At 41.8% G+C, this 15,385-nt stretch overlaps 1 protein-coding gene across 2 annotated transcripts in view; it reads right to left on the bottom strand.

Moving 5' to 3' along the window:
* The window catches only part of LOC142660270 (uncharacterized), a 94,586-nt gene extending 85,298 nt beyond the window's left edge, over positions 1-9,288 (bottom strand). For both annotated transcript variants that reach the window (XM_075836893.1, XM_075836962.1), the window contains exon 1: positions 9,122-9,288. The gene's annotated coding sequence lies outside the window, so the exon portion shown is untranslated. The remainder of the gene's footprint in view (positions 1-9,121) is intronic.
* Positions 9,289-15,385: the final 6,097 nt, after the last annotated feature.

The following is a 15,385-nucleotide window of genomic DNA, read 5'->3' as shown; positions in this document are numbered from 1 at the left end:
TAAAAGGTCAAATATATAAACAAATGGAGTGGGCTAGTGCTAATGGGAGATTTGAATTACCGGGATATTAATTGGTATCATGGTTCGGCATCAACTGCAAAGGGGAGACATACCCTCAACCTGTTGCAGGAAAATTTTATGGGCCAGTTTGTGGAAGACCCGACTAGAGGTGAAACTCTGTTGGATCTGGTGATATGAAGGCGGTGGTGTATGTCAGTATGTGAGAAGTGATATAAATGTCGGTGGTGTATGTCAGTATGTGAGAAGTGATATAAATGGCGGTGGTGTATGTCAGTATGTGAGAAGTGATATGAAGGCGGTGGTGTATGTCTGTATGTGAGAAGTGATATGAAGGCGGTGGTGTATGTCTGTATGTGAGAAGTGATATGAAGGCGGTGGTGTATGTCTGTATGTGAGAAGTGATATGAAGGCGGTGGTTTATGTCTGTATGTGAGAAGTGATATGAAGGTGAGCGTGAAGGAGACAATAGTGGGTGAAGATTGTGAGGAGGTTAAAAACTTGTGGGTGGAATTAAAAAGGGAGGTAAACACAGAAAAATTAACTTTTGATGTAATCTATAGACCCCCCAACATAACTGAGGAGATGGAAGTCAGCTATATAAACAGATGGAGCGGGCTCCACAGTGGTTACTGTAGTGATAATGGGAGATTTTAATTACCGGGATATTAATTGGTGTCATGTTTCGGCTTCAACTGCGAAGGGGAGAAATTTCCTCGACCTGTTGCAGGAAAATGTTATGGGCCAGTTTGTGGAAGACCCGACTAGAGGTGAAGCTCTGTTGGATCTGGTCATTTCTAATAATGCAGAGCTTGTTGGGAATGTCAAAGTTCGTGAAAACCTCGGTAACAGTGATCATAATATAGTTATATTTTACCTATACTGTAAAAAACAAACACAGGCTGGGAGGGCAAAAACACTTAATTTTAAGAAGGCCAATTTCTCCAGGATGAGGGCTGCAATTCAGAACATAGACTGTGTGAAGGATGGTCTGTTTGCTTATATTCTCTGTATGAAATTACATTATGAATTATCAAGCAGGATGCCGAACTACTAAAATATGTATTCTCCATTTTGTAATGAACTTTCCTCTATATAATAGACTCAAAGAAATATCTTATCTTCACGTGTTCATAATATGGCCTTCATATATTCCCATTATAGCGGGTTGGCTGAATGGGCAGACATAAATTGCAACTATTTCTCATTATTGCAACAAATTCCCCCATGAGAACAAACCACTAACAACTGTAAAGGATCTGCCAGGCACAACTTCTGTGTATACGCCCATAGGTAATCAGTCTGCACCTGAGTCTATGTCTCTGAGACTGATTCCATCTTCCACCACTCAGGATGGCAGGCTTAGGAGCGGGAGAGCCTATCGCAGCCTGGCCAGACGGAGCTAGCTCCCGCCCTCTGTCTATTTATACCTGCCTTTCCTGTTCCTCCTTTGCTTGTGATTCTTCTCGTGTGGTTTCCTGGCCCAGCTACAGCTTCTAACTATTTGATCCTGCTCCATACTGACCCTGGCTTACTGACTACTCTCCTGCTCTGCGTTTGGTACCTCGTTCACTCCTGGTTTGACTCGGCTCGTTCACCACTCTTTTTGCTCACGGTGTTGCCGTGGGCAACCGCCCCATTTCCCTTAGCTTTGTGTACCCTTGTCTGTTTGTCTCGTGCACTTCCAGAGCGTAGGGACCGCCGCCCAGTTGTACCCCGTCGCCTAGGGCGGGTCGTTGCAAGTAGGCAGGGACAGAGTGGCGGGTAGATTAGGGCTCACTTGTCCGTTTCCCTACCCCCACCACTACATAACTGCCAATTGTATGCTTGTCTCCAGGTGTTACCGGATGTCAGCATTTTAATGAAGAATTAGAATTATGTATTTGAAATATTCTTATGGTCTGCTATTGGCTGAATAAGAGTTATTGTCACATTGCCTCTGATTGGTTGACCTCAAGTCTACACCCCATTTGAATTATATTATTATAATTGAGTTTGGCAATAAACCCCCAGAGGAGTATTTTGAGCATACCAGCAGCGTCTGTGTGGTATTTCTCCTCTCTCAATATATATCGGTAAGAAATCTACTGATTAGGATGCTGGATAAAGTTCCTGGCATGTGTGTCTGTTGGAACACTCGTCTAAATTTCAGTCTAATATATTTTGAGCCATTGACTTCCACGACAACTGGAAAGAACTAATGTCAAATAACGGGACAAATGATAAATGGGAGATTTTAGAATCTACTTTGGGTAATTATAGTGCAAAATTTATTCCTATAGGTAAGCAGTATAAACGACTAAAATTAAACCCCACATGGCTTACAACTTCTGTAAAAAGGGCAATACATGACAAAAAAAGGGCATTTGAAAAATACAAATCTGAGGGTACAGCTGTAACCTTTGTAAATTATAAAGAGCTTAAAGAGGCTCTGTCACCACATTATAAGTGGCCTATCTTGTACATAATTTGATCGTCGCTGTAATGTAGATTACAGCAGTGTTTTTTTATTTAGAAAAACGATCATTTTTGATGGAGTTATGACCTATTTTAGCTTTATGCTAATGAGTTTCTCAATGGACAACTGGGCGTGTTTTACTTTTTGACCAAGTGGGCGTTGTGGAGAGAAGTGCATGACGCTGACGAATCAGTGACCAATCAGCGTCATACACTTCTCACCATTCATTTACACAGCACATAGTAATATTACTAGATCACTATGTGCAGCCACATACACACACATTAACGTTACTCAAGTGTCCTGACAATGAATATACATTACCTCCAGACAGGACGTGATGTTTATTCAGAATCCTGACACTTCGCTAACGTTTGTGTGAGATTTACAGCAAGGCAAGCGTAATCTCGTTGTAAATGACAGTTTACAGCGTAATCTCGAGAGATTACGCTTGCCTTGCTGTAAATTTTACACAAACGTTAGCGAAGTGTCAGGATTGTGAAAAGACATCACGTGCTGGCTGGAGGTGATGCCTATTCACTGTCAGGACACTTGAGTAACGTTAGTGTGTGTGTATGTGGCTGCACATAGTGATCTAGTAAGATTACTATGTGCTGTGCAAATGAATGGGGAGAAGTGTATGACGCTGATTGGTCACTGATTCGTCAGCGTCATGCACTTCTCTCCACAACGCCCACTTGGTCAAAAAGTAAAACACGTCCAGTTGTCCATTAAGAAAGTCATTAGAATAAAGATAAAATAGGTCATAACTCCGTCAAAAATTATCGTTTTTCGAAATAAAACACACTGCTGTTATCTACATTACAGCGCCGATCACATCATGTACAAGATAGGCCACTTATAATGTGGTGACAGAACCTCTTTAATAAAATCTGTAAAAATACAAAATGAAAGGCAGGTGGCCAAGGATAGTAAAAATAATCCCCAAATATTCTTCAAGTATATAAATACAAAAAAGCCAAGGTCTGAACATGTAGGACCCCTAAATAGTGGTAATGGGGAGTTGGTAACAGGCGATTAAGAGAAGGCAGAGTTACTAAATGGGTTCTTCAGCTCTGTATATACAACAGAACAAAGAGCGGCTGATGTAGCCGGTGCCAGTGTTGTTAATATATCAGTTGATATACTGAATTGGATGAATGTAGATATGGTCCAAGCTAAATAAAATAAAATGTACACTAGGCCTCGGGACCAGATGGGTTAACACCCTAGAGTTCTTAAAGAGCTTAGTTCAGTTATTTCAGCCCCTCTCTTCATAATATTCAGATTCTCTAGTGATTGGTATAGTGCCAAGGGACTGGCGCAGGGCAAATGTGGTGCCTATTTTCAAAAATGGCTCTAGGTCTTCCCCGGGTAATTATAGATCAGTAAGCTTAACACCCATCGTGGGGAAAATATTTGAAGGACTATATACAGGATTATGTGACAAAAAATAGTAGGGGCCGCTGTGGATATAGTATTTTTGGACTTTGCAAAGGCATTTGACACTGTCCCCCATAGATGTCTAATGGGTAAATTAAGGACTATAGGTTTAGAAAGTATAGTTTGTAATTGGATTGAGAATTGGCTCAAGGACCGTATCCAGAGAGTTGTGGTCAATGATTCCTACTCTGAATGGTCCCCGGTTATAAGTGGTGTACCCCAGGGTTCAGTGCTGGGACCACTATTATTCAACTTATTTATTAATGATATAGAGGATGGGATTAATAGCACTATTTCTATTTTTGCAGAGGACACCAAGCTATGTAATATAGTTCAGACTATGGAAGTTCGTTAATTGCAAGCGGATTTGAACACACTAAGGCCTCATGCACACGAACATAAAAACTCCCATAATTACGGGCCCATAGATTTCTATTGCCCATGGGTACCTCCCCGTATGCTTACGGGAAGGTGCCCGTGCCGTTGAAAAATATAGAACATGTCCTATTTCAGGCTGTAATTATGCCACGGGCAGGCCCATAGAAGTCTATGTGTGCACCCGTAATTACGGGAGCGTTGCTAGGCAACGTCAGGGGATAGTCACTGTCCAGGGTGCTGAAAGAGTTAAACGATTGGCAGTAACTCTTTCAGCACCCTGGTCAGTGACTACCGATCACAATATAGATCAACGTGTAAAAAAAAAAAAAAAAAAAGACGTTCATACTTACCCAGAACTCCCTGCTTCTTCCACCAGTCCGGCCTCCTGGGATGACGTTTCAGCCCATGTGACCGCTGCAGCCAATCACAGGCTGCAGCGGTCACATGGACTGCCGCGTCATCCAAGGAGGTCGGGCTGGTTGTCGAAAGAGGGACGCGTCACCAAGACAACGGCCGGGTAAGTATGAATTTCTTTTACTTTTACTGCGGAAAGGGCTGTTCCTTCTCTCTATCCTGGACTGATAGAGAGAAGGGCTGCCGATTACTGCAGTGTAATTTTGCACTGAAAACATGCCCGTAAATACGGGTGGAATACGGGTGACACCGGACCCGAATTTACGGGCATGGGTCCATAAATACTGGTGAAATACGGGTCGAATACTTGTGACCAAGGTCCCGTATTTACGGCAGTATTTACAGGAGGAAAAAAATACGTTTGTGTGCATGAGGCCTAAGTGTTTGGGCATCCAGTTGGCAAATGAGGTTTAATGTAGATAAATGTAAAGTTATGCATCTGGGTACCAACAATCTGCATGCATCTGTAAAGTCCGTGGCTGCAGGCTGTCAGCTCCAACCTCCCGCTGACAGCCGCAGCCACGAGTCGGCAAGCGCTGGCTCCAGCCTCCTCCTCAGGAGACGCCAGAACTTGCATCCACTCACCTCTGCTGGATCCCGTAGGGTGCGCGCGCACGCTCGTCCCCGCTCTTAAAGGGGCTGCGCGTACACTGGACATCATGGACGACCTTTGACCCGTGAGTACCCTGGACTATAAGAGGGGTCCAGCCCCCTAGTTCGATGCCTGAGCATTGTTGTGTATCCCTTAGTCTGTCTATGCAAATTGGTCCCCTAGTGTTTCCTGCTCCCAGTGTTTCCCGTTCCTGCTCCTGTTCCTATATCCCGATCTAGTGCCATGCTTGCTATTGTCGTGCTGGATACCACGCTTGACTGACTACCCACGCCTGTCGTCCACCTACTGCCTAGTTCCTGCCAAGCTACTGTCCGTACTGCCACAGGTATCCTATATATCATAGACTGTGACCTGCGCCCTGTTGGCCAGCTGCCCTACCGCCAAGGCGGTACGGCCCAGTGGGTCCACAGACCCTTCGTGACAGCATCATATGTCCTAGGGGGAGCTACACTGGGGGTGTCACTTGTTGAGAAGGATCTGGGTGTACTTGTAGATCAGAAACTAAATAACAGCATGCAATGTCAATCAGCTGCTTCAAGAGCCAGCAAGATATTGTCTTGTTATTAACCAGTTCAGGACCGGGCTATTTTGCGCCTTCAGGACACAGCTTAGCCATTTTTAGCACGTGTTAGTTAAATGTATATAACTTTTTGATTTGTTGGGCTAACGATGTGATTTTTGTGAAGTTTTTTCCGTAGACAATGCAGGTTTCTTTTTTATTGTTTTTATACACATCCTTTTTTGCTATTTTAGAATTCTTATTCATAAAGTTTGAAAATAATAGTAAAAAAATAAGTTTTTTTACGTTTCAGCTATTTTTTTTGGTAATAACATAGTTTTACCCTAAAATAGACCTTTTATTTGTGATCGTCATTGTCTACTGTAAATTTTAATATATTACATGTCTATATTAGGGTTATTGGGTCAGCGCTAGCGTTACAACAATGATTGGCGGGGGGAACGGTTTTTATTGGGGTGGATATTTTATGTGTATTTATTATTTAATTTTTTTTTGCACTTTACTTTACTATTTTTTTTATTACTGTGGTCTGTCCCCCAAAGGTCAAAGAAGACCTTTGGGGAACTTTATATATATTTTTTTCTTTCTTTTACACCATGTTTTTCCACTGTAACTGGAGCTGCACAGCAGCCCCAGTTACAGGGGAAATCAGCCCTCTCATAGTGACGATTGTCACTAACTGGGCTGTGCTGGGTCTAGTAAGACCCAGCAGCAGTCTGTCAGTAACGGCACCCGGCGATCATGTGACCAGTCACATGATCACCGGGAGGAATAGAGACAGCGCCGCTGCTGCCTCTATTCCTATACACAGCGTTCGTTGAGCGCTGTGTACAAGTGATCAGAGAAGACAGAAGCAGCGAAAGCTGCTTCTATCTTCTCCTCAGGGTCCCCGGCAGTCACTGACAGCCGGAGACCCGACATTCAGCTGCCCGATCGCTCGGGCAGCAAGTTAAAACCTGAGCCGTAAAAAGTCTATGGCTCGGGTTTTAAGGACCCTGAACGCTGGCTGTAAAAAAACAGCCAGCGGTCGGGAACCAGTTAAAAGAGGCATGGACTCGCGGGACAGGGATGTAATATTACCACTTTACAAAGCATTAGTGAGGCCTCATCTAGAATATGCAGTTCAGTTCTGGGCTCCAGTTCATAGAAAGGAGAAAAATACAAAGAAGAGCAACGAAGCTAATAAGGGGCGCGGAGAATCTAAGTTATGAGGAAAGATTAAAAGAACTAAACCTATTTAGCCTTGAAAAAAGACGACTAAGGGGGGACATGATTAACTTATATAAATATATTAATGGTACATACAAAAAATATGGTGAAATCCTGTTCCATGTAAAACCCCCTCATAACAAGGGGGCACTCCCTCCGTCTGGAGAAAAAAAGGTTCAACCTGCAGTGGCGACAAGCCTTCTTTACTGTGAGAACTGTGAATCTATGGAATAGTCACCGCAGGAGCTGGTCACAGCAGGGACAGTAGATGGCTTTAAAAAAGGCTTAGATAATTTCCTAGAACAAAAAAATATTAGCTCCTATGTGTAGAAATTTTTTACTTCCCCTTTCCCGTCCCTTGGCTGAACTTGATGGGCATGTGTCTTTTTTTCAACCGTACTAACTATGTAACTATGTAACACCGCGGGACTGACAGAAAAACAAAAACGTTCTAGATCTGAGAAGACAGAGAGGAAAACACTAAAACTAAAAATCACCTGGTCGGTAAGGGGTTAACCTGCGGTGCGGATTATAAACACGCAGGATATTGGATTTATATTTCGGATTCGCTGCGCATTTGTTGCAGAATTTCCCCATTAAGTTCAATGGGAAAGTCAAGTTCCGCAACAAACGCCATTGTTCCCAGAATCCTCTGCGGCTCCACCGCGTGTTCACAGCAACGCTGCAGGTTACAAGTATATAAAAAAGAAGGCGTCATGTGACACCTGCAGCCAATCACAGGCTGGAGAGGTCACATGTCATTATAGGGGTCTCCTGGACACAGCTGGAAGAGAAGGGACGTGTTGCTATGGTAACGCTCGGAGAGGTGAGGATCGGCCTGGTTGTATTTCTGTAGTAGATATTCGGGAGGATTATACGTCCACCATTTGGGGTGAATATTCGGGGTGATTTCCTTGCGTGTCGTGGGTTGTATTCGCTACGTGGGAACATTCCCTTAAACCGCACGGTGAACGACATTAACAAGAAATGTATAAGTGCCCATGCACACAAACGTAAAAACGCCCGTAATTACGGGCCCATAGACTTCTATTGGCCACAGGTACCTCCCCGTATGCTTACGGGAAGGTGCCCGTGCCATTGAAAAATATAGAACATGTCCTATTTCAGGCTGTAATTACGGGTGACTACGTGTAATTGCGGGGAGCGTTGCTAGGCGACAGTCACTGTATAGTCACTGTCCAGGGTGCTGAAAGAGTTAAACGATTGGCAGTAACTGTTTCAGCACCCTGGACAGTGACTACCGATCACAATATAGATCAACCTGTAAAAAAAATAGAAGTTCATACTTACCCAGAACTCCCTGCTTCTTCCTCCAGTCCGGCCTCCTGGGATGATGTTACAGCCCATGTGACCACTGCAGCCAATCACAGGCCAATCACAGGCTGCAGTGGTCACATGGACTGCCACGTCATCCAGGGAGGTCGGACTGGATGTCAAGAGAGGGACGCGTCACCAAGACAACGGCCAGGAAGTATGAATTTCTTTTACTTTTACTACGGAAAGGGCTGCCCCTTCTCTCTATCCAGCACTGATAGAGAGAAGGGGCTGCCGATTAGTGCAGTGCAATTTTGCAGCGAAAACGTGCCCGTAAATACGGGTGGAAAACTGGTGACACCGGACCCGTATTTACGCCAGTATTTACGGGAGGAAAGAAATAAGTTTGTGTGCATGAGGCCTAAAAGTTAGGCCCCATGCACACGACCGTAGAATTTGTCCGTAATTGCGTGCCGTAATTACGGACTCACTAACTTCTATTGACCACGGACACCTTCCCATATATTTGCGGGAAGGTGTCCCGGCCGTAAAAAGACTCCGCAGAAGATAGGACATGTCCTATCTTTTGCTTTTTACGGACAAAGTATGGGAGAAAATGCGGAAGGCTTTCCGCGACCGCCAGTGCCCATAATCACGGACCGTAATTATGGGCACAGCCGTGTGCATGAGGCTTTTGTGAATAAGTTGTAAGTAGCGAATATTATGTCATTACAAAATACGACTCGTCCCACAAATCATCCGACCACTACAAAGACCAGAAATAACAACTTACCCCAAAGAGGCCGGCACTGAAGGGGTTAGATCCCGGCTCAGTCTGGGTGTAGGAGTCAGGTGGGCGGGATCACTCAATGATTGACAGCTCTCTGTATACACACCAGCGGTGACTGATAACAGAGAGAACACCCGCGCACCGCCTGCTCTCTACCTCAGACACGGCAATAGCTGAAGGACCTGTGATGACGTCACCGCTATGCGACTGGGGCAGGAAGGGCGGAGCTTATCAGAGGAGAAATGGTGGATGAAGGACCTGTGATGACGTCCCCGCCATGTGACCGGGGCAGGAGGGGCGGAGTTCATCAGCGTAGAGAAGCAGTGGATGAAGAACCTGTGATATTAAGATCACGTGACATGAGGCGCCGTGAGTATCACGTGACCTATAAGGAGCGATCGGAGCTAATCAGTGCAATATATAATGGGTGGTGACTGAAGGACCATGTGATGAAGTTACCACCATGTGCCCGGGCAGAGCTCTGAATGAAAGTAGTGGATGAAGTACCTGCGGCGATGACAGGAGCTGGTTTGCGGTTTGATTTACAGTCTAAACATGCTGGGAGTTATACTCCTCCCTGTAATGTCCTCTGATATCACATAACAGTCTGGACATACTGGGAGTTGTAGTTCTCTCTTATACTCCTCCCTGTAGTGTCCTGATACCCCATAATAACAGCTTGGGCATGCTGGGAGTTGTAGTTCTCCCCTCATATCTCCACCCTGTAATGTCCTCTGATATCCCGTATAAACAGTCTGGACATGGTGGGAGTTGTAGTCCTCTTCTCTTATACCTCCTCCCTGTAATGTCATCTGATATCCCGAACAGTCTGGACATGCTGGGAGTTGTAGTTCTCTCCTTATACCTCTCCCTGTAATGTCCTCTGATATCACATAATAACAGTCTGGACATGCTGGGAGTTGTAGTTCTCTCCTTATACCTCCTCCCTGTAATGTCCTCTGATATCCCATAATAGCCTGGACATGCTGGGAGTTGTAGTTCTCTCCTACCTCCCTCTAATTTCCTCTGATATCCCATAATAGCCTGGACATGCTGGGAGTTTTAGTCCGCTTATACCTCCTCCCTATAATGTCCTCTAATATCCTAGAATAACAGACCGGACATGCTGGGAGTTGTAGTCCTCTCATCTTATACCCCCTCTGTAATGTCTTCTGATATCCCATAATAACAGCTGGGGGTTGTAGTCCTCACTTATACCTCCTCCCTGTAATGTCCTCTGATATACCATAACAGTCTGAACATGCTGGGAATTGTAGTCCTCTCTTATACTTCCTCCCTATAATGTCCTCTAATATGCTATAATAACAGACCGAACATGCTGGGAGTTGTAGTTCTCTCCTCTTATACCACCCTGTTAGGGATGCACGATGCATCCCCAAACGGTTCGATACCGTTATTTCATGTATTTCGATACTTAGCTGTGCGGCCGCACAGCTCAGTATGATAACATATGAATGTATGAGAGCGGGGCTGCGGCTGTGTGATACAGTCATTGCCGCGCTCCTGAGTCCTGACAAGTGCGCGGGGTCAGGATGAGGAGATGCGGCCGGCGCTGCACTAATGATTGCCGGCACTGAAGACCGAACATGGCGGGCTCGCTGCAAAACACCCCCATGTTCTGTTCGCCGTGCCTGAACCGCTGCTCATTAGTGCAGCGCCGGCCGCATCTCCTCATGCTGACCGCGCATGCACGCCCTGTCAGGAGAAGGGCAATGGCTGTATTACACAGCCGCAGCCCCGCTGGAGGAGAAACCTCATCTCCGTCGCTAGTCCCGTGAATGCTGCGATCACAGCGGACTGCAGCATTCAGGGGAAAATGAGAAGGGGGATCCACCTTGATCGCATCACAGGAATCCCTGTGACGCGATTGAGGGACATACCATATATGGGCAGATAGCCCTGGGTGCATTGAAGGGCCCCAGGGCTGTCCTACCATATATCCTGTTGTTAGGGCATATTTAGGTCTGTCCTAACAACTGCCTGTGTACTATCCGTATATAGATATATGCCTGTGTGCTATCAGTGTATAGATATATGCCTGTGTACTATCAGTATATAGATATATGCCTGTGTACTATCAGTATATAGATATATGCCTGTGTGCTATCAGTATATAGATATATGCCTGTGTACTATCAGTATATAGATATATGCCTGTGTACTATCAGTGTATAGATATATGCCTGTGTACTATCAGTATATAGATATATGCCTGTGTGCTATCAGTATATAGATATATGCCTGTGTGCTATCAGTGTATAGATATATGCCTGTGTACTATCAGTATATAGATATATGCCTGTGTACTATCAGTATATAGATATATGCCTGTGTGCTATCAGTATATAGATATATGCCTGTGTACTATCAGTATATAGATATATGCCTGTGTACTATCTGTATATAGATATATGCCTGTGTGCTATCAGTATATAGATATATGCCTGTGTACTATCAGTATATAGATATATGCCTGTGTACTATCAGTATATAGATATATGCCTGTGTACTATCAGTACATAGATATATGCCTGTGTACTATCAGTACATAGATATATGCCTGTGTACTATCAGTATATAGATATATGCCTGTGTACTATCAGTATATAGATATATGCCTGTGTGCCATCAGTATATAGATATATGCCTGTGTACTATCAGTATATAGATGTATGCCTGTGTACTATCAGTATATAGATATATGCCTGTGTGCTATCAGTATATAGATATATGGCTGTGTGCTATCAGTATATAGATATATGCCTGTGTACTATCAGTATATAGATATATGCCTGTGTACTATCAGTATATAGATATATGCCTGTGTACTATCTGTATATAGATATATGCCTGTGTGCTATCAGTATATAGATATATGCCTGTGTGCTATCAGTGTATAGATGTATGCCTGTGTGCTATCAGTATATAGATATATGCCTGTGTACTATCAGTATATAGATATATGCCTGTGTGCTATCAGTATATAGATATATGCCTGTGTGCTATCAGTATATAGATATATGCCTGTGTACTATCAGTGTATAGATATATGCCTGTGTACTATCAGTGTATAGATATATGCCTGTGTACTATCAGTATATAGATATATGCCTGTGTGCTATCAGTATATAGATATATGCCTGTGTATTATCAGTATATAGATATATGCCTGTGTACTATCAGTATATAGATATATGCCTGTGTACTATCAGTGTATAGATATATGCCTGTGTACTATCAGTATATAGATATATGGCTGTGTACTATCAGTATATAGATATATGCCTGTGTACTATCTGTATAAAGATATACGCCTGTGTACTATCAGTATATAGATGTATGCCTGTGTACTATCAGTGTATAGATATATGCCTGTGTGCTATCAGTATATAGATATATGCCTGTGTACTATCAGTATATAGATATATGCCTGTGTACTATCAGTATATAGATATATGCCTGTGTACTATCAGTGTATAGATATATGCCTGTGTACTATCAGTATATAGATATATGCCTGTGTACTATCAGTATATAGATATATGCCTGTGTACTATCAGTGTATAGATATATGCCTGTGTACTATCAGTGTATAGATATATGCCTGTGTGCTATCAGTATATAGATATATGCCTGTGTACTATCAGTATATAGATATATGCCTGTGTACTATCAGTATATAGATATATGCCTGTGTGCTATCAGTATATAGATATATGCCTGTGTACTATCAGTATATAGATATATGCCTGTGTACTATCAGTGTATAGATATATGCCTGTGTACTATCTGTATAAAGATATACGCCTGTGTACTATCAGTATATAGATGTATGCCTGTGTACTATCAGTATATAGATATATGCCTGTGTACTATCAGTATATAGATATGTGCCTGTGTACTATCAGTGTATAGATATATGCCTGTGTACTATCAGTATATAGATATATGCCTGTGTGCTATCAGTATATAGATATATGCCTGTGTACTATCAGTGTATAGATATATGCCTGTGTACTATCAGTATATAGATATATGCCTGTGTACTATCAGTATATAGATATATGCCTGTGTACTATCAGTGTATAGATATATGCCTGTGTACTATCAGTGTATAGATATATGCCTGTGTGCTATCAGTATATAGATATATGCCTGTGTACTATCAGTATATAGATATATGCCTGTGTACTATCAGTATATAGATATATGCCTGTGTGCTATCAGTATATAGATATATGCCTGTGTACTATCAGTATATAGATATATGCCTGTGTACTATCAGTATATAGATATATGCCTGTGTACTATCAGTATATAGATATATGCCTGTGTACTATCAGTATATAGATATATGCCTGTGTACTATCAGTATATAGATATATGCCTGTGTGCTATCAGTATATAGATATATGCCTGTGTACTATCAGTATATAGATATATGCCTGTGTACTATCAGTATATAGATATATGCCTGTGTACTATCAGTGTATAGATATATGCCTGTGTGCTATCAGTATATAGATATATGCCTGTGTACTATCAGTATATAGATATATGCCTGTGTACTATCAGTATATAGATATATGCCTGTGTACTATCAGTATATAGATATATGCCTGTGTACTATCAGTATATAGATATATGCCAGTGTACTATCAGTATATAGATATATGCCTGTGTACTATCAGTATATAGATATATGCCTGTGTGCTATCAGTATATAGATATATGCCTGTGTACTATCAGTATATAGATATATGCCTGTGTACTATCAGTATATAGATATATGCCTGTGTGCTATCAGTATATAGATATATGCCTGTGTGCTATCAGTATATAGATATATGCCTGTGTGCTATCAGTATATAGATATAGGCCTGTGTACTATCAGTATGTAGATATATGCCTGTGTACTATCAGTGTATAGATATATGCCTGTGTACTATCAGTATATAGATATATGCCTGTGTACTATCAGTATATAGATATATGCCTGTGTACTATCAGTATATAGATATATGCCTGTGTACTATCAGTATATAGATATATGCCTGTGTACTATCAGTATATAGATATATGCCTGTGTGCTATCAGTATATAGATATATGCCTGTGTACTATCAGTATATAGATATATGCCTGTGTACTATCAGTATATAGATATATGCCTGTGTACTATCAGTATATAGATATATGCCTGTGTGCTATCAGTATATAGATATATGCCTGTGTACTATCAGTATATAGATATATGCCTGTGTACTATCAGTATATAGCTATATGCCTGTGTACTATCAGTATATAGATATATGCCTGTGTGCTATCAGTATATAGATATATACCTGTGTACTATCAGTGTATAGATATATGCCTGTGTACTATCAGTATATAGATATATGCCTGTGTACTATCAGTATATAGATATATGCCTGTGTACTATCAGTGTATAGATATATGCCTGTGTGCTATCAGTATATAGATATATGCCTGTGTACTATCAGTATATAGATATATGCCTGTGTACTATCAGTGTATAGATATATGCCTGTGTGCTATCAGTATATAGATATATGCCTGTGTACTATTAGTATATAGATATATGCCTGTGTACTATCAGTATATAGATATATGCCTGTGTGCTATCAGTATATAGATATATGCCTGTGTGCTATCAGTATATAGATAAATGCCTGTGTGCTATCAGTGTATAGATATATGCCTGTGTACTATCAGTATATAGATATATGCCTGTGTACTATCAGTGTATAGATATATGCCTGTGTACTATTAGTATATAGATATATGCCTGTGTACTATCAGTATATAGATATATGCCTGTGTACTATCAGTATATAGATATATGCCTGTGTGCTATCAGTATATAGATATACGCCTGTGTACTATCAGTATATAGATATATGCCTGTGTACTATCAGTGTATAGATATATGCCTGTGTGCTATCAGTATATAGATATATGCCTGTGTACTATCAGTGTATAGATATATGCCTGTGTGCTATCAGTATATAGATATATGCCTGTGTGCTATCAGTATATAGATATATGCCTGTGTGCTATCAGTATATAGATATAGGCCTGTGTACTATCAGTGTATAGATATATGCCTGTGTGCTATCAGTATATAGATATATGCCTGTGTGCTATCAGTATATAGATATATGCCTGTGTACTATCAGTATATAGATATATGCCTGTGTACTATCAGTATATAGATATATGCCTG

The sequence above is a fragment of the Rhinoderma darwinii genome, chromosome 1 (genome assembly GCF_050947455.1).
Source record: "Rhinoderma darwinii isolate aRhiDar2 chromosome 1, aRhiDar2.hap1, whole genome shotgun sequence".
Lineage (NCBI taxonomy): Eukaryota > Metazoa > Chordata > Amphibia > Anura > Rhinodermatidae > Rhinoderma > Rhinoderma darwinii.
The sequence above is the reverse complement of the archived record's forward strand: the minus strand, read 5'-3'. Positions and strand labels throughout refer to the sequence as shown.